Source organism: Pelodiscus sinensis, chromosome 16 (genome assembly GCF_049634645.1).
Source record: "Pelodiscus sinensis isolate JC-2024 chromosome 16, ASM4963464v1, whole genome shotgun sequence".
Classification (NCBI taxonomy): Eukaryota; Metazoa; Chordata; order Testudines; family Trionychidae; genus Pelodiscus; species Pelodiscus sinensis.
The window spans coordinates 6,982,457-6,998,468 of NC_134726.1; the positions used below are offsets into that span (position 1 = coordinate 6,982,457).

The following is a 16,012-nucleotide window of genomic DNA, read 5'->3' on the forward strand; positions in this document are numbered from 1 at the left end:
CCAGGGAGGAGTTTAAAGGTATAGCTCGAGAATGCCGGGGGGTTATCAGGAAGGCGAAAGCACAAATGGAATTGCGACTGGCTAAGGATGTGAAGGATAACAAGAGAGGTTTCTACAGGCATGTTAACAAGAAGAAGGTGTGCGGCTCCTAATGGATGAAGGAGGTAACCTAGTGACAGATGATGTGGGGAAAGCTGAAGTACTCAATGCTTTCTTTGCCTCTGTATTCTCGGACAAGGTCGGCTCCTGGACTTCTGCACTAAGTGACGCAAGATGGGATGAAGATGGACAGCCCGTAGTGGGTAAAGAACAAGTTAGGAACTATTTAGAAAAGCTAAACGTACACAAATCCATTGGCCCAGATTTAATGTGTCCAAGGGTACTGAGGGATTTGGCAAATGTCGTTGTGGAGCCTTTGGCTATTATCTTTGAAAAGTCGTGGAGACGGGAGAGATCCCAGATGATTGGAAAAAGGCAAATGTAGTGCCCATCGTCAAAAAAGGGAAGAAGGACGATCCAGGGAACTATAGGCTGGTCAGTCTTACCTCTGTTCCTGGAAAAATCATGGAAGGGATCCTTAAGGAATCCATATTGAGGCACTTGGATGAGAGGAAAGTGATTAGGAATAGTCAGCATGGATTCACAAAGGGCAAGTCGTGCCTGACCAATCTGATTAGCTTCTATGATGAGGTAACTGGCTCTGTGGATGTGGGAAAGTCAGTGGATGTGATATACTTTGACTTTAGCAAGGCTTTTCATACGGTCTCCCACAATATTCTTGCCAGCAAGTTAAGGGGATGTGGATTGGATAAATGGACGGTAAGATGGATAGAAAGATGACTAGAAGGCTGGGCCCAGCGGGTAGTGATCAACGGCTCGATGTCAGGTTGGTGGTCAGTTTCTAGCGGAGTGCCTCAAGGTTCGTTTCTAGGACCGCTTTTGTTCAATATCTTTATTAATGACCTGGATGAGGGGATGGATTGCACCCTCAGCAAGTTTGCGGATGACACTAAGCTGGGGGGAGGGATAGATATGCTTAAGGGCAGAGATAGGGTCCAGAATGACTTAGACAAATTGGAGGATTGGGCCACAAGAAATCTGATGAGGTTCAACAAGGACAAGTGTAGAGTCCTGCACTTGGGACGGAAGAATCCCAAGCATCGTTACAAGCTGGGGACCAACCAGTTAAGTAGTAGTTCTGCAGAAAAGGACCTGGGGGTTACAGTGGATGAGAAGCTGGATATGAGTCAACAGTGTGCCCTTGTAGCCAAGAAGGCTAATGGCATATTAGGTTGCATTAAGAGGAGCATTGCCAGCAGATCCAGAGATGTCATTATTCCCCTTTATTTGGCTTTGGTGAGGCCATATCTACAGTATTGTGTCCAGTTGTGGGCCCCCCACTACAAAAAGGATGTGGACACATTGGAGAGGGTCTAGCGGAGGGCAACCAAAATGATTAGGGAGCTGGAGCATATGACTTATGAGGAGAGGCTGAGGGACTTGGGTCTGTTTAGTCTGGAGAAGCGAAGAGTGAGGGGGAATTTGATAGCAGCCTTCAACTTCCTGAAGGGAGGTTCCAAAGAGGATGGAGAGAGGCTGTTCTCAGTAGTGACAGATGGCAGAACAAGGAGCAATGGTCTCAAGTTGTGGTGGGAGAGGTGTAGGTTGGATATTAGGAAAAAATATTTCACTAGGAGGGTGGTGAAGCACTGGAATGGGTTACCTAGGGAAGTAGTGGAGTCTCCATCCCTAGAGGTGTTTAAGTCTCGGCTTGACAAAGCCCTGGCCGGGTTGATTTAGTTGGAATTGGTCCTGCCTAGAGCAGGGAGCTAGACTTCATGACCTTCTGAGGTCTCTTCCAGTTCTATGATTCTATGATTCTACCCTACACCATCTTTTTTAAGGACAAGGCCATGTTACAACCCCATCCAAAATTCTCCCCATATCAACCAACCAATTTACCTTCCCACATTTTATCCAAAATTGCACACATAGTCCCAGGATGCTGCACTCCATCCTGGGAGCTATGGAGTAAGTTCCATCGGAATCTCAATGGCTGGATTTTTAAACTTGTCTATTTTCCAACTCCAAAGTTCAAGGAAGTCCCTGCATACTCTAGACAAATTCATCAATCAGTTGAGATTCCATATGGTCACATTACAGTTAATCTGCTCCCTTCCCTAAATCTCAACAGTTGATTTGATGCTCTTGACCTTTGATATGTGTGTTTTCCTTTGGCATTGCTATCCAATCAGCAAAAAATTCCTCATCTTTGTGCCTAGGGGCTGCCATTATCCGTATATAATATTCCCCTTGGGACTGTCATCAGTTCCTTGTGTGTTCAGCTAATGTGAAGTGGTGGTGGCAGCCTTCTTTAGGAAGAACAGAATACATGTCTTTCCTTACCTTGGTGGTTGGAACTTGTCTAATGACCACAGTAATTGTCATGTCAGGTTTATCAGTTACCGCTTCAGCTGTCCGGGAACTATTCTGTACAGCGAGAAGTCAATATTCATTCCTACTCAGAGACTGCTTTTGTGCCTCAGAGATTTCAAGTAATTCACACCCTATGCATATCTTTCATGTTTCACCCTCCACTGTGGCTCAGATTTCCTGAAGTTTCAGAGACACATGGTCACTTGTACTGTGATGGGGTCAGTCCCACTCCTAGGTCCCAGAGCCCTGTTCAGTCCACAATCTGCAGTCTAGGTACTGCAGCACAGGTTTCGATTGCCCCTTTCAATGTTTTGTGAGGGGCTGTCCCTTGGCAAAAATAGGTGTAAGAACAGATGCTTCTGGTCAGCCTCGCCTGCATTACCAGTCCTCCCCAGGACCAGCTGGACCTTCTGGTTACTTGAGGGAAGGGAACTCAAACGCTCCCTGTTGGAGCTCCTCACTCTTCCCCCTCTTTTGGCAATGCAGCCGTTCTCTATATCAGCCCCTCTGACTCTTAACCTTATAAATTGTAACTCCTCTCCACCTCCCTCCAAACTCCTCTTCCACTCTCTCCCTCACTTTCCCCTACAGGGAAGGCTCTTAAAGAGGTCCTATGGCAGCCCAAAGTCAGCTCAGCGGCCCTTATTTGCTTTAGAGCTGCCCTGTCTCAGCTGCCCCTGATTAACCAGGGCCGTTGCTATTTTCCAGAGCTGCCTTTCTCCCTTTCTACTCAAGCCCTCAACCTGCCCTGTCACAATACATATGTGCTCCAGCAGGCCAGACATCTTCCCCAGGCCTGGTTGAAGTCTGTTTATTGCCAGGGCAAGCAGCACTGTGACAGATTGGTCAGATTCCATCCCATAATGTGACATTCTTTAAAGTGGTGGATGAACCTGGATGAACCAGAGTAGTGTATGTTCAGGCATTCCCTTCTCTTGCCCTGCCTGAATGATGTACATTGTAACAGAAGCTCCCCCATCAGGCTGAGGTGCTTTGTGAGGGGCTGTGCCTCAGCAAAAGTGGCTGTCAGGACAGATGTCCTGCTCACAGTGACAATGTCATGCTCACAAACCCCAGGGTGTGTGAATCGCAACGGTTGTTTAATCTTCACAAAAATATCCTCACATTCCAGGAAATTCACAGAGTTGCTGAGCTTTCCTCTCTTGTGTTAAGAGGCTGTTGGCTCGTAATCTTACTGACAAGACCTCGGCAATGTACAGTCTAAACAGACGGGAAGGAAAGGGGGCCGAGTCCTGACAGTTTTATCAATCAAGCACTGAGATCTCAGCAGTTTTGCACCACAGAAGACATCACAACTGTAGCTGCGTGCTTATCTTACCCACAGAATCAATTAGCCAGCTTCCTCAGTAGCCAATGTTCTCACCGCCATGAGAGGTCTCTCAGGAAAAGCACATGCTGAGGTTCACCTTTGGGGCATTCCCTCTGTCAATCTGTGATGTACAAGACACGACAAGAAATATCACCAATTTTGTTCTCAACCAGGCCACATCTTGGGATCATTCACCAATGCCTTTATGATGGACTGAACCTGATGCCTAATGTGTGCATTACAATCCCTCTAGAATGACTTTTCTCAGGTCATTCACAACCTGAGAACAGACCATGCCAAATTTAATCTCCATTGCCCCATCCTAGCTGAGACAGCCCTTGTTTCAGACTTCTTCAGGCTCTCAGTTCATCCTCCTGGCCCTCTGTTTCTTTTCTCAGACATGTTGTCACAGCACACAGTCAAATATTGGATCAGGACAGCCTTCACCTTACAACATGGTCTATGAATGGGTAGACCAAGAGGAATATGTGTGCGCCTTAGTGATTCAAGAAATACTGCTCAATAGGAGAAAGTAAGCAATCTTTTTTTTTCTTTTAAATCTGGTTCCCCAAGAAAGGAATACAACCTTCCAAAGAAAGGATACAGGACATCTTAGAGTATCTCCTATATCAGAAGTCCCCTGGACTCCCCAGGTGTTCTCTGAGGGTACACCTTACAATGATCTTGGCTGTACCTTGCCCAGTCCAGCAATGACCAGTATTCTCCAACCCCATGAGCCTTAGAGTTCTCAAGAGAATGGTGCATCTTTTCCCAACTTCTGAGAATTTGGTGTCCTCCCAGCACCTCACCACTGTCCTGGCAGCCATCATGGGCTTCATTTGAGCCCATGGCCTCATGCCCTTGACCTCTCATAAACCAAAATATTGCCTTCCTTATTGGCTAAGAGAATACTGAACTTCTAGTGTTAATGGAAGGCTCTCCTTACCCAATGTTTTTCAAAGACAGTCACATCATTATTTTTTAATTAAAATTGTGTCTGCCTTTCATTTCAACCCAACAGTATAGCTCCTTATCTCCTCCCCAAAGCCATATTCTAGCAGACAAGGAATGTCTCTATATTTAGATGTTAGGAGAACATAGGCTTTCTACTTCAATAGGACCAAGAGCTTTTCTCATCTCTTCATGTTCTACGCTGATCACATGAAAGGTCAGGCAATTTCTGCACAAACCCTCTTGCTGGATTACTTACTGCATCACCAAGACAAATGGAATAGCTAATATTCCACACCCATAAAAACTCTACTCAGTCCTATTCTATGAGGACTGGGATTACACAAGCAGATGGCCTGAAAGATGTTCCCTTATAAGATATTTGCTGAGCTGTCACTTAGAAATTATTGTGTGAGGTTCTTTGGCTTTTGTTTTGAAGACTAGATCATCATAATGGTCCTTATTGGCTTTAAAAGAATCTATGAAGTAAGAAAGGGTATGTCTACACTACAGCACTATTTCGAATTAAGCTAATTCGAAATAACACATCTACTTTGAAATAGCATTTTGCTACTTTGAAATAGCGCATCCACACTGAGTGGACCCTGAACCAAGGTTAAGGCTGGCCAGAACCAGTGCCGGCAGGGCATCAGGTTGGGTATGTCTACACTACCCTCCTAGTTCGAACTAGGAGGGTAATGTAGGCATACCGCACATGCAAATGAAGCCCGGGATTTGAATTTCCCGGGCTTCATTTGCATAAACTGGGCGCCGCCATTTTTAAATCCCTGCTCGTTCGAACCCCGTGCTGCGCGGCTACACGCGGCACGAACTAGGTAGTTCGGACGAGGCTTCCTAGTCCGAACTACTGTTACTCCTCGTGGAATGAGGAGTAACGATAGTTCGGACTAGGAAACCTAGTCCGAACTACCTAGTTCGTGCCGCGTGTAGCCGCGCTGCACGGGGTTCGAACGAGCAGGGATTTAAAAATGGCGGCGCCCAGTTTATGCAAATGAAGCCCGGGAAATTCAAATCCCGGGCTTCATTTGCAAGTGCGGTATGCCTACATTACCCCGCTGGTTCGAACTAGCGGGGTAGTGTAGACATACCCGTTAGGACTTAATGTGTGGGGCTGCTGCCTGGGGCTAACTGAGCTCTGTGCTTAGAGGGACCCTAACCCCACCCTGGACATACAGTTCTCAGGGTGCGCTGCTTGCTTGTCTCTCTCGATGAGGGAGAGCAAAACAGTCCTATCTTGGAGTGCCCTGAGTGCCTGCACTCGGGACAGCAGCGCACTTGGTCACATGGAGCTGGAGCTGCCCCTGGGCACCCCGGTGCATCTTGTGGGGTCGTTGCCATCAGCCCGGCTGCACTTGCTGCAGGCTGCCATCCAGGGGTCCATCAGGAGGCTGTCAGGATGCAGGAGGCCCTGAGGGAGAGCGTACACCCAGAGGAGCCCTCAGAGCCTCCCTGGTCCTCCGCACCGGGGGCTCATGCCCCATTCCTCCCTCACATCCTTCCACTTATCTCTCCCTAGCCCCCCCTTCCTGATGTTAAATAAAAGACATGTATGTTCAAAAACAGAAACTGGGTTTATGGAACAAAACGGGGGGGGGGGAATTAACCTCTGGGGAGACTTGGAAAAGGAGGTGGGAGAGAGGATGAGAGAGGGGAGGGGGAATCCTGGAAGGAGGGAGCTGGAAGGTGGAAGCAAGGAGAAGAAGGGGGAGGGAAAGCTCAGGGCTCAGGGTTGGGGGTCTCACTGGACCAACCTGACTTCCATGCAAACCTGCTCCTGGATTTGCATGTGGCCTTTGGTGGCCAGGCTGGCAGCTATCCTACCATAGACTGCTGCGTTCCTCTGTCTAGGGCTGAGATCATGGAAGTTGGGGGCATCCCCTCCAAACCTGAATAAGGTCCATGATCTCCACCCTAGACAAGAAAGGCGCCCGCCTTCTCCAGCCCCTGTCAGGCTCCTGGGAGCTGGCAGACTGCTCCTGGGGAGTGGTGGAGGGCTGGCTGCCAGTGGCTTGCTGGCTTGTGTTTTGGAGCCACTGCGTCAGGGGCCCCGGTGGCCATTGCTGGCTCTGGGCTGGCAGGCTTGGAGCTGGCTCAGGCACTGTGGCCAGGGTCTATCTCCTTAATGTCTCCGGGGCTGGAGGAGAGAAGAGGAAGTTTTCCTGGTTGTGCCCAGAGTGGCCACCAAGGCTCCCTGGGAAGGGCTGGAGGGCCCCCTATTTCGAATTAAGTGTCTACACAGGACTTAATTTGAAATAGCTATTTTGAATTTGGTGTTACTCCTCATAGAATGAGGTTTACCAAATTCGAAATAAGGGCTCCACTATTTCGAATTTATTTCGAAATAGCGATTTGCCTGTGTAGATGCTATTAAAGTTAATTCGAAATAACTGCTGTTATTTCGAATTAACTTTGTAGTGTAGACATACCCTAAGGTACTTTAAGTATCACTTTAAAATCTCAGAGGGGTAGCCCTGTTAGTCTATTTAAGCAAAAACAAGTAGTCCTGTGGCACCTTGAAAACTAACAAATTTATTAGGGTATAAGCTTTTGTGCGCTGGAGCATAAGCCATGAAAGCTTATGCCCTAATAAATTTGTTGGCGTTTAAGGTGCCACAGGTTATCCTTGATGTTTTCACTTTAAAGTAATTGTTGATTAAATGTAATTTCTTAATGACACTGATTGCATATGTCTACCAATGTTGCCTGAAATACCAGCTTTATGGAAAACTTACTGTCCGTAGAAGGTACAGTGATTACTTTGATATCAACAATGGCAACTTATTTAATACAGACATAGGCAAACAAGGACAAGTTTTCTCACAGGATTGGGGGAAAATGCACACGCTAGATTGTTTTGATAAAAGCTCAGGTCTGCTCAGCAGAGTGTGACAGCTCCAACATTCATTTGTCTCTGAGAAAGAAAGGGGGAAAAAAAAAGAAACCCCTGGATAATTTGTAGGTAAACGGTAGATGGCAGGATGTTGTTTAATACTCTCCAATGATCCTATAAGTCAGGTTTTCAATAACTACTGGACTGGAACTACAGTACTGCCAAAAGACATTTGCTTCAATAAATGTTCAGTGGGTATTTGGGGGGATTTGTTTTTCCCCAAGCTGGGTGACATTTAAACAAATCAGGAGGTGATAGTTAGGGTCCTGTTGGGCTATCACTTTGAGTGAAGTTTCAGAGAATGTCTTCTGACAGAATCCACTTTTTTCTCATTTCCGCACAAGCTCACGGAATATATTTTATGAGGAAATATAAGTGCCCACAGCATGCGGCAGAGCACAAACATTGTCTTGTTATGAATTAAGAGAACAACAAAACACAGGGAAGTAGTTACTGTCTGGTCAGAGGAGATAGATTTCTTCTCCTTGTGGCTCACTTTTAGGCATCTGACAGGCATAGTAGCCCAAGGTGATAATAGGGGGAATTACCATAGAGGAATTCCCATCTTGCTGAGGCTTCAGGAATGCTCTGATTCAGACATGTTATTTCAAACCCAGATTGATGCCCTAACCTCCTGATAGAATTTTTCCCTTGGGATATCACAGCTTACCTTTTGTGCTACAATTTTGGCTGAGTGGAATTACTGACCCCCAAAGGCTTATTTTAAGTGGCTTCTGGCCATAAATAGAATCTCATTCTAAAAACTAATTATTGATATCACCACACATATTCTCTGCAGCTGCTGATTGTGATGGTAGCTTTTTGTGCCACAGGATCTAGACTGATCTCAGCTACTTTTTCATTCTGTGCAGGCCTCTAAACAATCACCACCTTCAGGCAAACCAGCAACAGTGTCATAAGCTTCAGGCAACACTCACTCAGCCTGGATGGATAAAGCTAACAAAACTCTGATGCATCTGGCTAAAGAAACCAGAGTAATACTCTATTTTCAGAAGCTAGACCAACATGAGATCTTTAAGGGAAGCAACTTCAGGTGGTCCTGAAATAGCCGACTGGGAAATGATCTTTAAATCAGGCTCTGCCTATTACTTTTCACATTCTAGAACACTTTAGGCAACAGTGACATCCAGGACATCCTACCAATATGCAAATTACATAGCTGCATAGGGCACCGTTAAACTATTTCACGGTGCCTTAGCAGCTGTGTGCTGCATATCAGCTCTGGTGGTCATCAGTAAGGGTTCACTTAGCTTTCATTTCTGCCTTCTGTCCAGGTGCAGAGGACCTGTTAGTCTTTGTCAACTTATCGTCAACCGTATCCTGAAAGGTGTTAACAGGCTATATCCATATGTCTGACTATAGGTCCTGGCCTGGGACTTTAATCTTGTCCTTTCCAAACTGATGGTGCTGCCCTTTGAACTGCTGGTGACTTGCTCTTTAATCTACCTCACCGATAAGGTGGCATTTCTGGTGGCGATAACCTCAGAGTATCTGACCTGAAGGCCCTAACATCAGTCCCTCCCTACACTGTGTTCTACAAGGACAAGATTCTGCTCAGACTGCATTCAGCATTGCTCCCTAAGGTTGTTCATGTCAACAAGGACATCTTTCTTTGTGTATCTTAAAACTCACATACATAGAAGGGAACACAGATTTCACTCCCTGGATGTTTGCAGAGCATTAGCCTTTTACTGTGAGCGAACCAAACCACCCTGGAATTCCATTCAGCTCTCTGTTTCTGCAGCAGAGAGAATGAAACATCTTCCTGTCTCATCAGAATTTTGTCTTGGTTCACAACCTGCACCCGGACATGTACCAGCCAGCTTACAGCACATTCCGAAAAGGCACAGATTTTTGTCGATAGCATTCTTGGCACATGTGCCAAGCCCAGGAAATATGCAGAGTGGTGATGTTGTCCTCCATTCTTACATTCACATCGTATTATGCCATGACCCAAAAAGCCAGAAATGAGGCATCCTTCGTTGGAGCGGTACTTTAGTCTGCGGACATTTAAGCTCCGACCCTACCTCAAAAACTGAGGCTTGGAAGTCACCTAATTGGAATTGACATGCATATTCATGTGAAGAAGAAAGAATGGTTACTAATCTTCTCATAACTGTTGTTATTTGAGATGTGTTGGTCATGTCCATTCCAATACCCACTCTTCTAGCCCTTTGTTGGAGTAGATGGCAAGAAGGAACCGAGGACATTGTCATGTGGGGCAGCAGGAAACTGTATCAAGCACCACAGAAGTGCAACTTCAAAGGGTGTCCAGGCCAAACCAACTGATACAGGTATGGGAAAAATCCTCCCGCTTCTGTGCATGCAGCACCCCCACCCCCAATTGGAATGGACAAGAGCAACACATCTCAAAGAACAACAGTTACCGTAAGGTTAGTAACCGTTTTATTTTACAATAATGTCCTGGGAGAAGTGAATCATGTGCTAAAGCAAATCAGTCTGTGTTGGATAGTTATTATTATTTATTTGCATTGTGGTAGCCTGTAGCTCAGTGAAGGTTTGGAACCCCATTATGTCCACACACTATACATGCAAATTAGTAAAAGATAGTCTTTGTGCCAAAGAATTGACAGTCTAAATAAGTCATTAAGAGGTAACCCAAGAGTCTGAGATAATTGCAGATTTCAAGATCCAGCTGCAATTTCTGTAGGTGTATATTTTACTGTGTCTGGCACTCATCACTTTATTTTTTCTCTAATAGGAATAGAATGAATGCTTAGAATTCTATTATTAATTGTTAGTGGTATTCTTTTCCCGACAGTGCAGTGGAGCCTTTATTTAAAAATGGATCCAACCTTCAGAGCCTCTTATGTGTTTAAAATGATGACAAAGAAGTTTTCTGGCTTTTCATTTAGCAAGCATTGCTTGCCAAAGCTTTTCTTACTCGGTTCATTTCCCAGATATTTATGTGAAACTGAAATTGTTACTTCAGTCAAGTACCCTCTGCTAAGAAATGATTGAGGTGAATCTTCCAATCTAGGATTGGCATCTGTTAGTTCTACTCATTCAGACTTTTACAGAGCTACTTTTTTCAAGAGTCTGTTTATAGTGATGAGATTTTAATAAATGCAGGGAGTCATCCCCTCTCCCCCGTTGTGTGTGGCCTCCTCCGGCTCCCTCCCACTACCCTATACTGCTCCAGCACTACTTTGTTTTAGGATTCCTGCACTGACTGGCATAACATCCATTCTTCTACAAAGGAATTTCACTAACCAATTACAGAGAGTCTGCAGACCTTGAATTCACAAAGTGGGCTTTACCCATGGAAGCTCATGAGTCTATATATTTTGGTTAGTCCCTAAGGTGCCACGGAACTACTCTTTGTTTTTAGAGTTACAGATTAACACGGCTACCCCTCTGAAGTCAGTTAGGGGTGCGAGTCTTTGACATTTTTTGCTGGTATAGCTTATTTTGTTTGAGGAACTAGTATAAGATGCATCTGTTTTGGGAGGATTTGCTGGTACGGCAATACCAGAGAAGCTATACCAGCAAATCCTTTCTCTGTAGACCTGACCAAAGTTTCTAGCAGCATCATGTTTTAGTTATAATTTATTTGTATTACAGTAACCACAACTGACATTGGTGAGTATACAGGAAGCCCTCTCCATTTGCAGGGGATACATTCTTGAGATCACTGCAAATGGCGAAATTCATGAATACTGAGTGTGGGGGGGGGGGGGGGGAGTGTTCTGGACAGAAAACAACTGCATTTTCCCACCCACTTCTTGTTTCTGATAGTGTCCCCATACAATAGTGATGAATTGCGATTCTCATGACATTTATAGCTATGATTGAACTGATATGCTTCAGATTACACAGTGGCCTTATCAGTAGAGCCAGGAACTGAGTGCAGGACTTGTGAATTATAACCTAGGCCCCTACCACCAGACTCTTCTGCTTCCTCATGGGAATCTTCCCCCACCAGAAAATGAAAAGTCCTCCACAAAGCAGGCTGAAGGCGTGCGATATGTTCCTAAGGAAATTAGTAGCTTTTTTGGTAGCAGGAAGTGCTGTTTCCTATTCATTTGATGTTAGCTATAAACGAAGTGACAATCATGTTTTGGCAAAAGTGGCAATTTTTTTGCTTTCTTTGACCTGTTAATTATTTATATATGGACTTCCCCCTTTCCATATATCTCTGGTGAGCAGCATGAGAGCCTTGACAAAATGCTGGTGCCAATTCATCATCCTTAGAGGAACAAACTTTGTCAATCCCCCAGTTATAGTGTGCGTTGTGGAGGAAAAAGTAGTGTATCAGGTCAAAGAGAAGAGCTGGCCTCATTGTGGATGGCCTAATCATTCTGTGCATGGAGACGCTATCATTATTGACTTTGGTACTGATATATTTTGACAGCTTGCTATTACCAAAAAGATCTTCCTGAGGATTTGGGACTGTCATTTAGAATCAGGGTAGTTAAGAGTCAAGTTTCCATTCATCAAATTTCATCTTGTCTCCTCCTGAAGGATTGCAATTTTCTAATTAAGGTATTCATACGTGCTTCAGGCACATTTACTCTGCAGCCGAAGAGTTGCAGCATTTTTAACCCTGATATAATTTGCAATGTACAGAAAATGATGCATATGCAACATTTCAAATATTTAATAATTGCAATTACACAGAAATGATAAAGAACGGAGGCTTAAGTTCTCTTCACACTTGCACTGGTGAGCTGGAAGCGAAGGGAAAGGCCACTGAAGTCAACTGTTACACAGAGTATAAAACCTTTTCTGGGGTGGGAAGTGTAGGGGGGGAATCAGGCCTCTACAATTTAGATCAGATGGAAATATTTAGTTTCAGAAGAATGTTGGTCTTTTAATGTATATTGTTCAATTAGTCCTACAAGGTTTAACATGTGTTTACTCAAAAAAATTAAAGCTATTTGCTAAGATGCATAGGAATGGTGTCCCTTGCCTATTTGCCAGAAGCTTGGAATGGGTGACAGGATTGGATCACCCCATGGCTTCCTGTTCTATTCATCTCCCTTGAAGGATCTTCCACTGGCCACTGGTAGAAGACAGAATATATAGACCTTTGGTCTGACCCAGGATAGCTGTCCTTATGTTTTTATTAATTTAAAAATAAATATAGCAAAACATAAATGTATTTGTAAGCATCATACATTCAATTATTGACATAATTAAGCTTTTAAAATGTCCTACATGGAAGATGACGATGCTGTTGAAATTCTTGCCCTTGATACAAGTTTCATGTTTCTGTTCTTCCTGCACCTAGAATCACAACTCTCTCTTTCTCCTTTTGTGACCACTTAAAACACTGATGTCACCATTGCTTGGCAACAGTAGCCATCCTCCCACCCCTTTCCCTTTAATTAGCAGATGGGATGGGTGTCAGTGAAGCAAACCATCTGATAAACCATTTTCCCATTCCCTCAGCCACCAGATTTAAAAGAAATAAGTTGACCTTGACCCTCAAAAATTACAGTTCAATAGAAAAATGTCAAACCATGATACTAGAAACTATTGTCACGATCCAATCACTTTTTCAAGTCCTGCAAGCTAAAGCATGCTTGACTTGCCTCCAGCCACCCATTTTGCTAAATTTTCTGAAGTGAAAATGTTTGTGACATGACCTTAGACAACAATATGTAAAGCTTCTTGAGTTACATAATCAAAATGCTATGCTCTAGAATTAATTTCCAACCGATCAAATAATCCTTCAACCTGAAGTACAGGGAACATCAAATAAGAGTGAGATCCTGCTGGCAAAAAAAAGCTATAGTTTTATAAAGAAAGGATGTTTTCTTCAAAAATAGAGCCGAAGTTAAAACTGTTAAATTAGACTGGACAAGAAAACATAATTTGCATGTGTGGCACCTCCTAGTCCTGCTCAGAGTTGTTATGGACACTATCTTGCTACCATTAAAGTAGGTGCTTAATAATCTTCACAGATGTGGGAAGTGGCAAAGTGGCTTGTGTGCAAATTGAAATAATGGCACGTGGCAACTTTTGAGACATATTAAATTAATTGTGCATAAATTCAGTTGACAGTTGTGCAATAAATAGTCTACACTGAAGTAATTCAATTACTACACACAGCACGTTAATTGTTATACTTTTAGGGCTATAATACATTTGTGTTTTGGAGCAATTTGCATATTTCTGCTCCGTTAAGTACATTTACTTTTTTAAATAGATTTCATGTCTTTAGGACATCCACACCTTAGGCAGTATGATTCCAGAAAGGCAGTAAGTCAGGATAAGATGCTAGAGCTGTTGAATGACTTTGGAATCTTGAAAAGGGCATTTTAAGCAAGGACTGTAAAGGTACGTCTACACTTAACAATGGTGTGTATAGTACAAATGCTATGTCCAGCTAGACAGATAAATAGCAATGTAGACAGTGAGGCATGGCTTAGGGAAGTAAAGAGCCCTAAATGTCCTGGGTATACATTCTGCATAGCTTTCTACGCACCCAAAAGTGCCTCCTACATCTATACTTCACTTTAGTGTCTAGCTTGCCCTTCTGCCTGCCCCTGTCAGTATCTTTTGCTGGCACGTGCTACACATCATAGTCTACCTTCCACTGTGGCAGGTAGCCACATGGATAGTATCTTTACTACACACACTTTGTGCATGTAAGTTTAAAATAACATTATATGGTGAGTCTGGCGTACTGAATTCTCAGTTTGGTAAGATGTTGCTTATTAAAATAATGCATAACACTCAAAGGCACCCACCAACATCAGGGACACACTCTGCTAGAAGGTGCCCTAAGGAGCTTATGCTGTAATAAGGGGAGGGATGCATGCAGTAGGAGAGAGAAAGTAAAATCCTTATATTACATCTGGCGTATTGAAACAGTATGAGATGAATGCCAAGATTTCCAAAGGAAACTGAAGGAGTTCATCACTCAACTCCCATTCTATTTCAACAGAAATTACACTCCTAACTTCCTCAGGCTCCTTTGAGAATCCTGACTTAAATGACTTGGCCAAGGTCTTCCAGGAAACTTGTGGCTGAGCTGGTAAATGAATCTAGATTTACCTTGTTCCATAGTCTTATTATTTGATTTACCTGCATGTCCCTCAACAACAAAGTCTGGTTTTATTTCAAAGTGAAACATTTAAAACTTTAAGATCAACCCAAAACCCACTAAAATAAATGTGAATATTTCTCTGCCACTGTACATATTGGCTCGGCCCCTAGATGAGTTCCAGATTTTTCATGAAGTGCCTGAATTCTTAGAATGCTTGTCTTGGGAAAAAAACGCTGGCATGACCTTTTTCTTTATGCTGAAAACTCCTAAGGGTAGAGTTTCATCTTGTTTCATGTTTTTACAGTGCTTATTGCAATGAGCTTTCGATTCTGTGTAGGTGCTAATAAAAACCAAAGAAGAAGAATTAACAGGATAGGACTAAGTGGGTAATCTTTCTGATGAGGCCTTAAAAATACAGGAACTGTTGGCTCCACCAGGGTGATAAGGATTACCTGACATTTTGTGTAAGAAGTGGAAATTTGCCTTTATATCTTCCCCTAGATTTTTGCCTCCCCCATGACTATGCAGTGCACTGTGCACTACTGGTTGCTATCTTCTGACCATAGGTCTGGCTGCTTTTATATGGTCCTGTTCATAGATAGGTTATGACCCTGTAAACGCATTCATGTAATTTTAATAACGCAAGTTCATTTGTGTTTGCAGAATCAGGGCTATTGTTTGTACGGCACTTTGGGAGGAAGATACATGTAAGATCTTTATTAAATACAGCATCCACCACTCCAATTCTAACTGTATTCGCTTGCTTTACAATTAATGTTCTTTTAATGTATACTCTAGGCCTTGACATTTATGAGAACAAAGGCGCTGGCTGTATATTTCCATTTAAGTGAAGCAAATATAACTCCATAATGGATTACATTATGCTCTAAGATACATGTGTGCAATACTGTTAACTGCAGTTGTATGCAATATCTGTAACTTATGGCAGAATTTAAATCAACATGTATGTAACATTTAATCCTGCAGATGACCCTCTTGTATGCTTTGTACAGGTTGAACCTCTCTGGTCTGGCACCCTCGGAACCTGGACAGTGCTGAACCAGAGAATTTGCTGAACTACGAGAGGTCAATATTTCCTAGTAGCAGTATCAACTCTTCCACTGCTTAGTGGGCTCTTAGAAGGGTACATCTATGCTGCAAGGCTTTGCACACGTCCTCTATTTCAGCATCCCTGAAAACCGCATTCCACGAGGTATAACAGATGTCTCAATATAGCCTATTTCGAAATAGAATCCAAAGAAGATACACAATTTGTGTAGCTCAAATTGCATCTCTTATATCAAGCTAAGGGTGCAGAGTAGATGCACCTGAAGACATTTCAGGG

At 43.6% G+C, this 16,012-nt stretch overlaps 1 protein-coding gene across 1 annotated transcript in view; it reads left to right on the top strand.

Moving 5' to 3' along the window:
* The window catches only part of RBFOX1 (RNA binding fox-1 homolog 1), a 2,643,423-nt gene that overhangs the window by 614,193 nt on the left and 2,013,218 nt on the right, over positions 1-16,012 (top strand). The window lies entirely within an intron of this gene.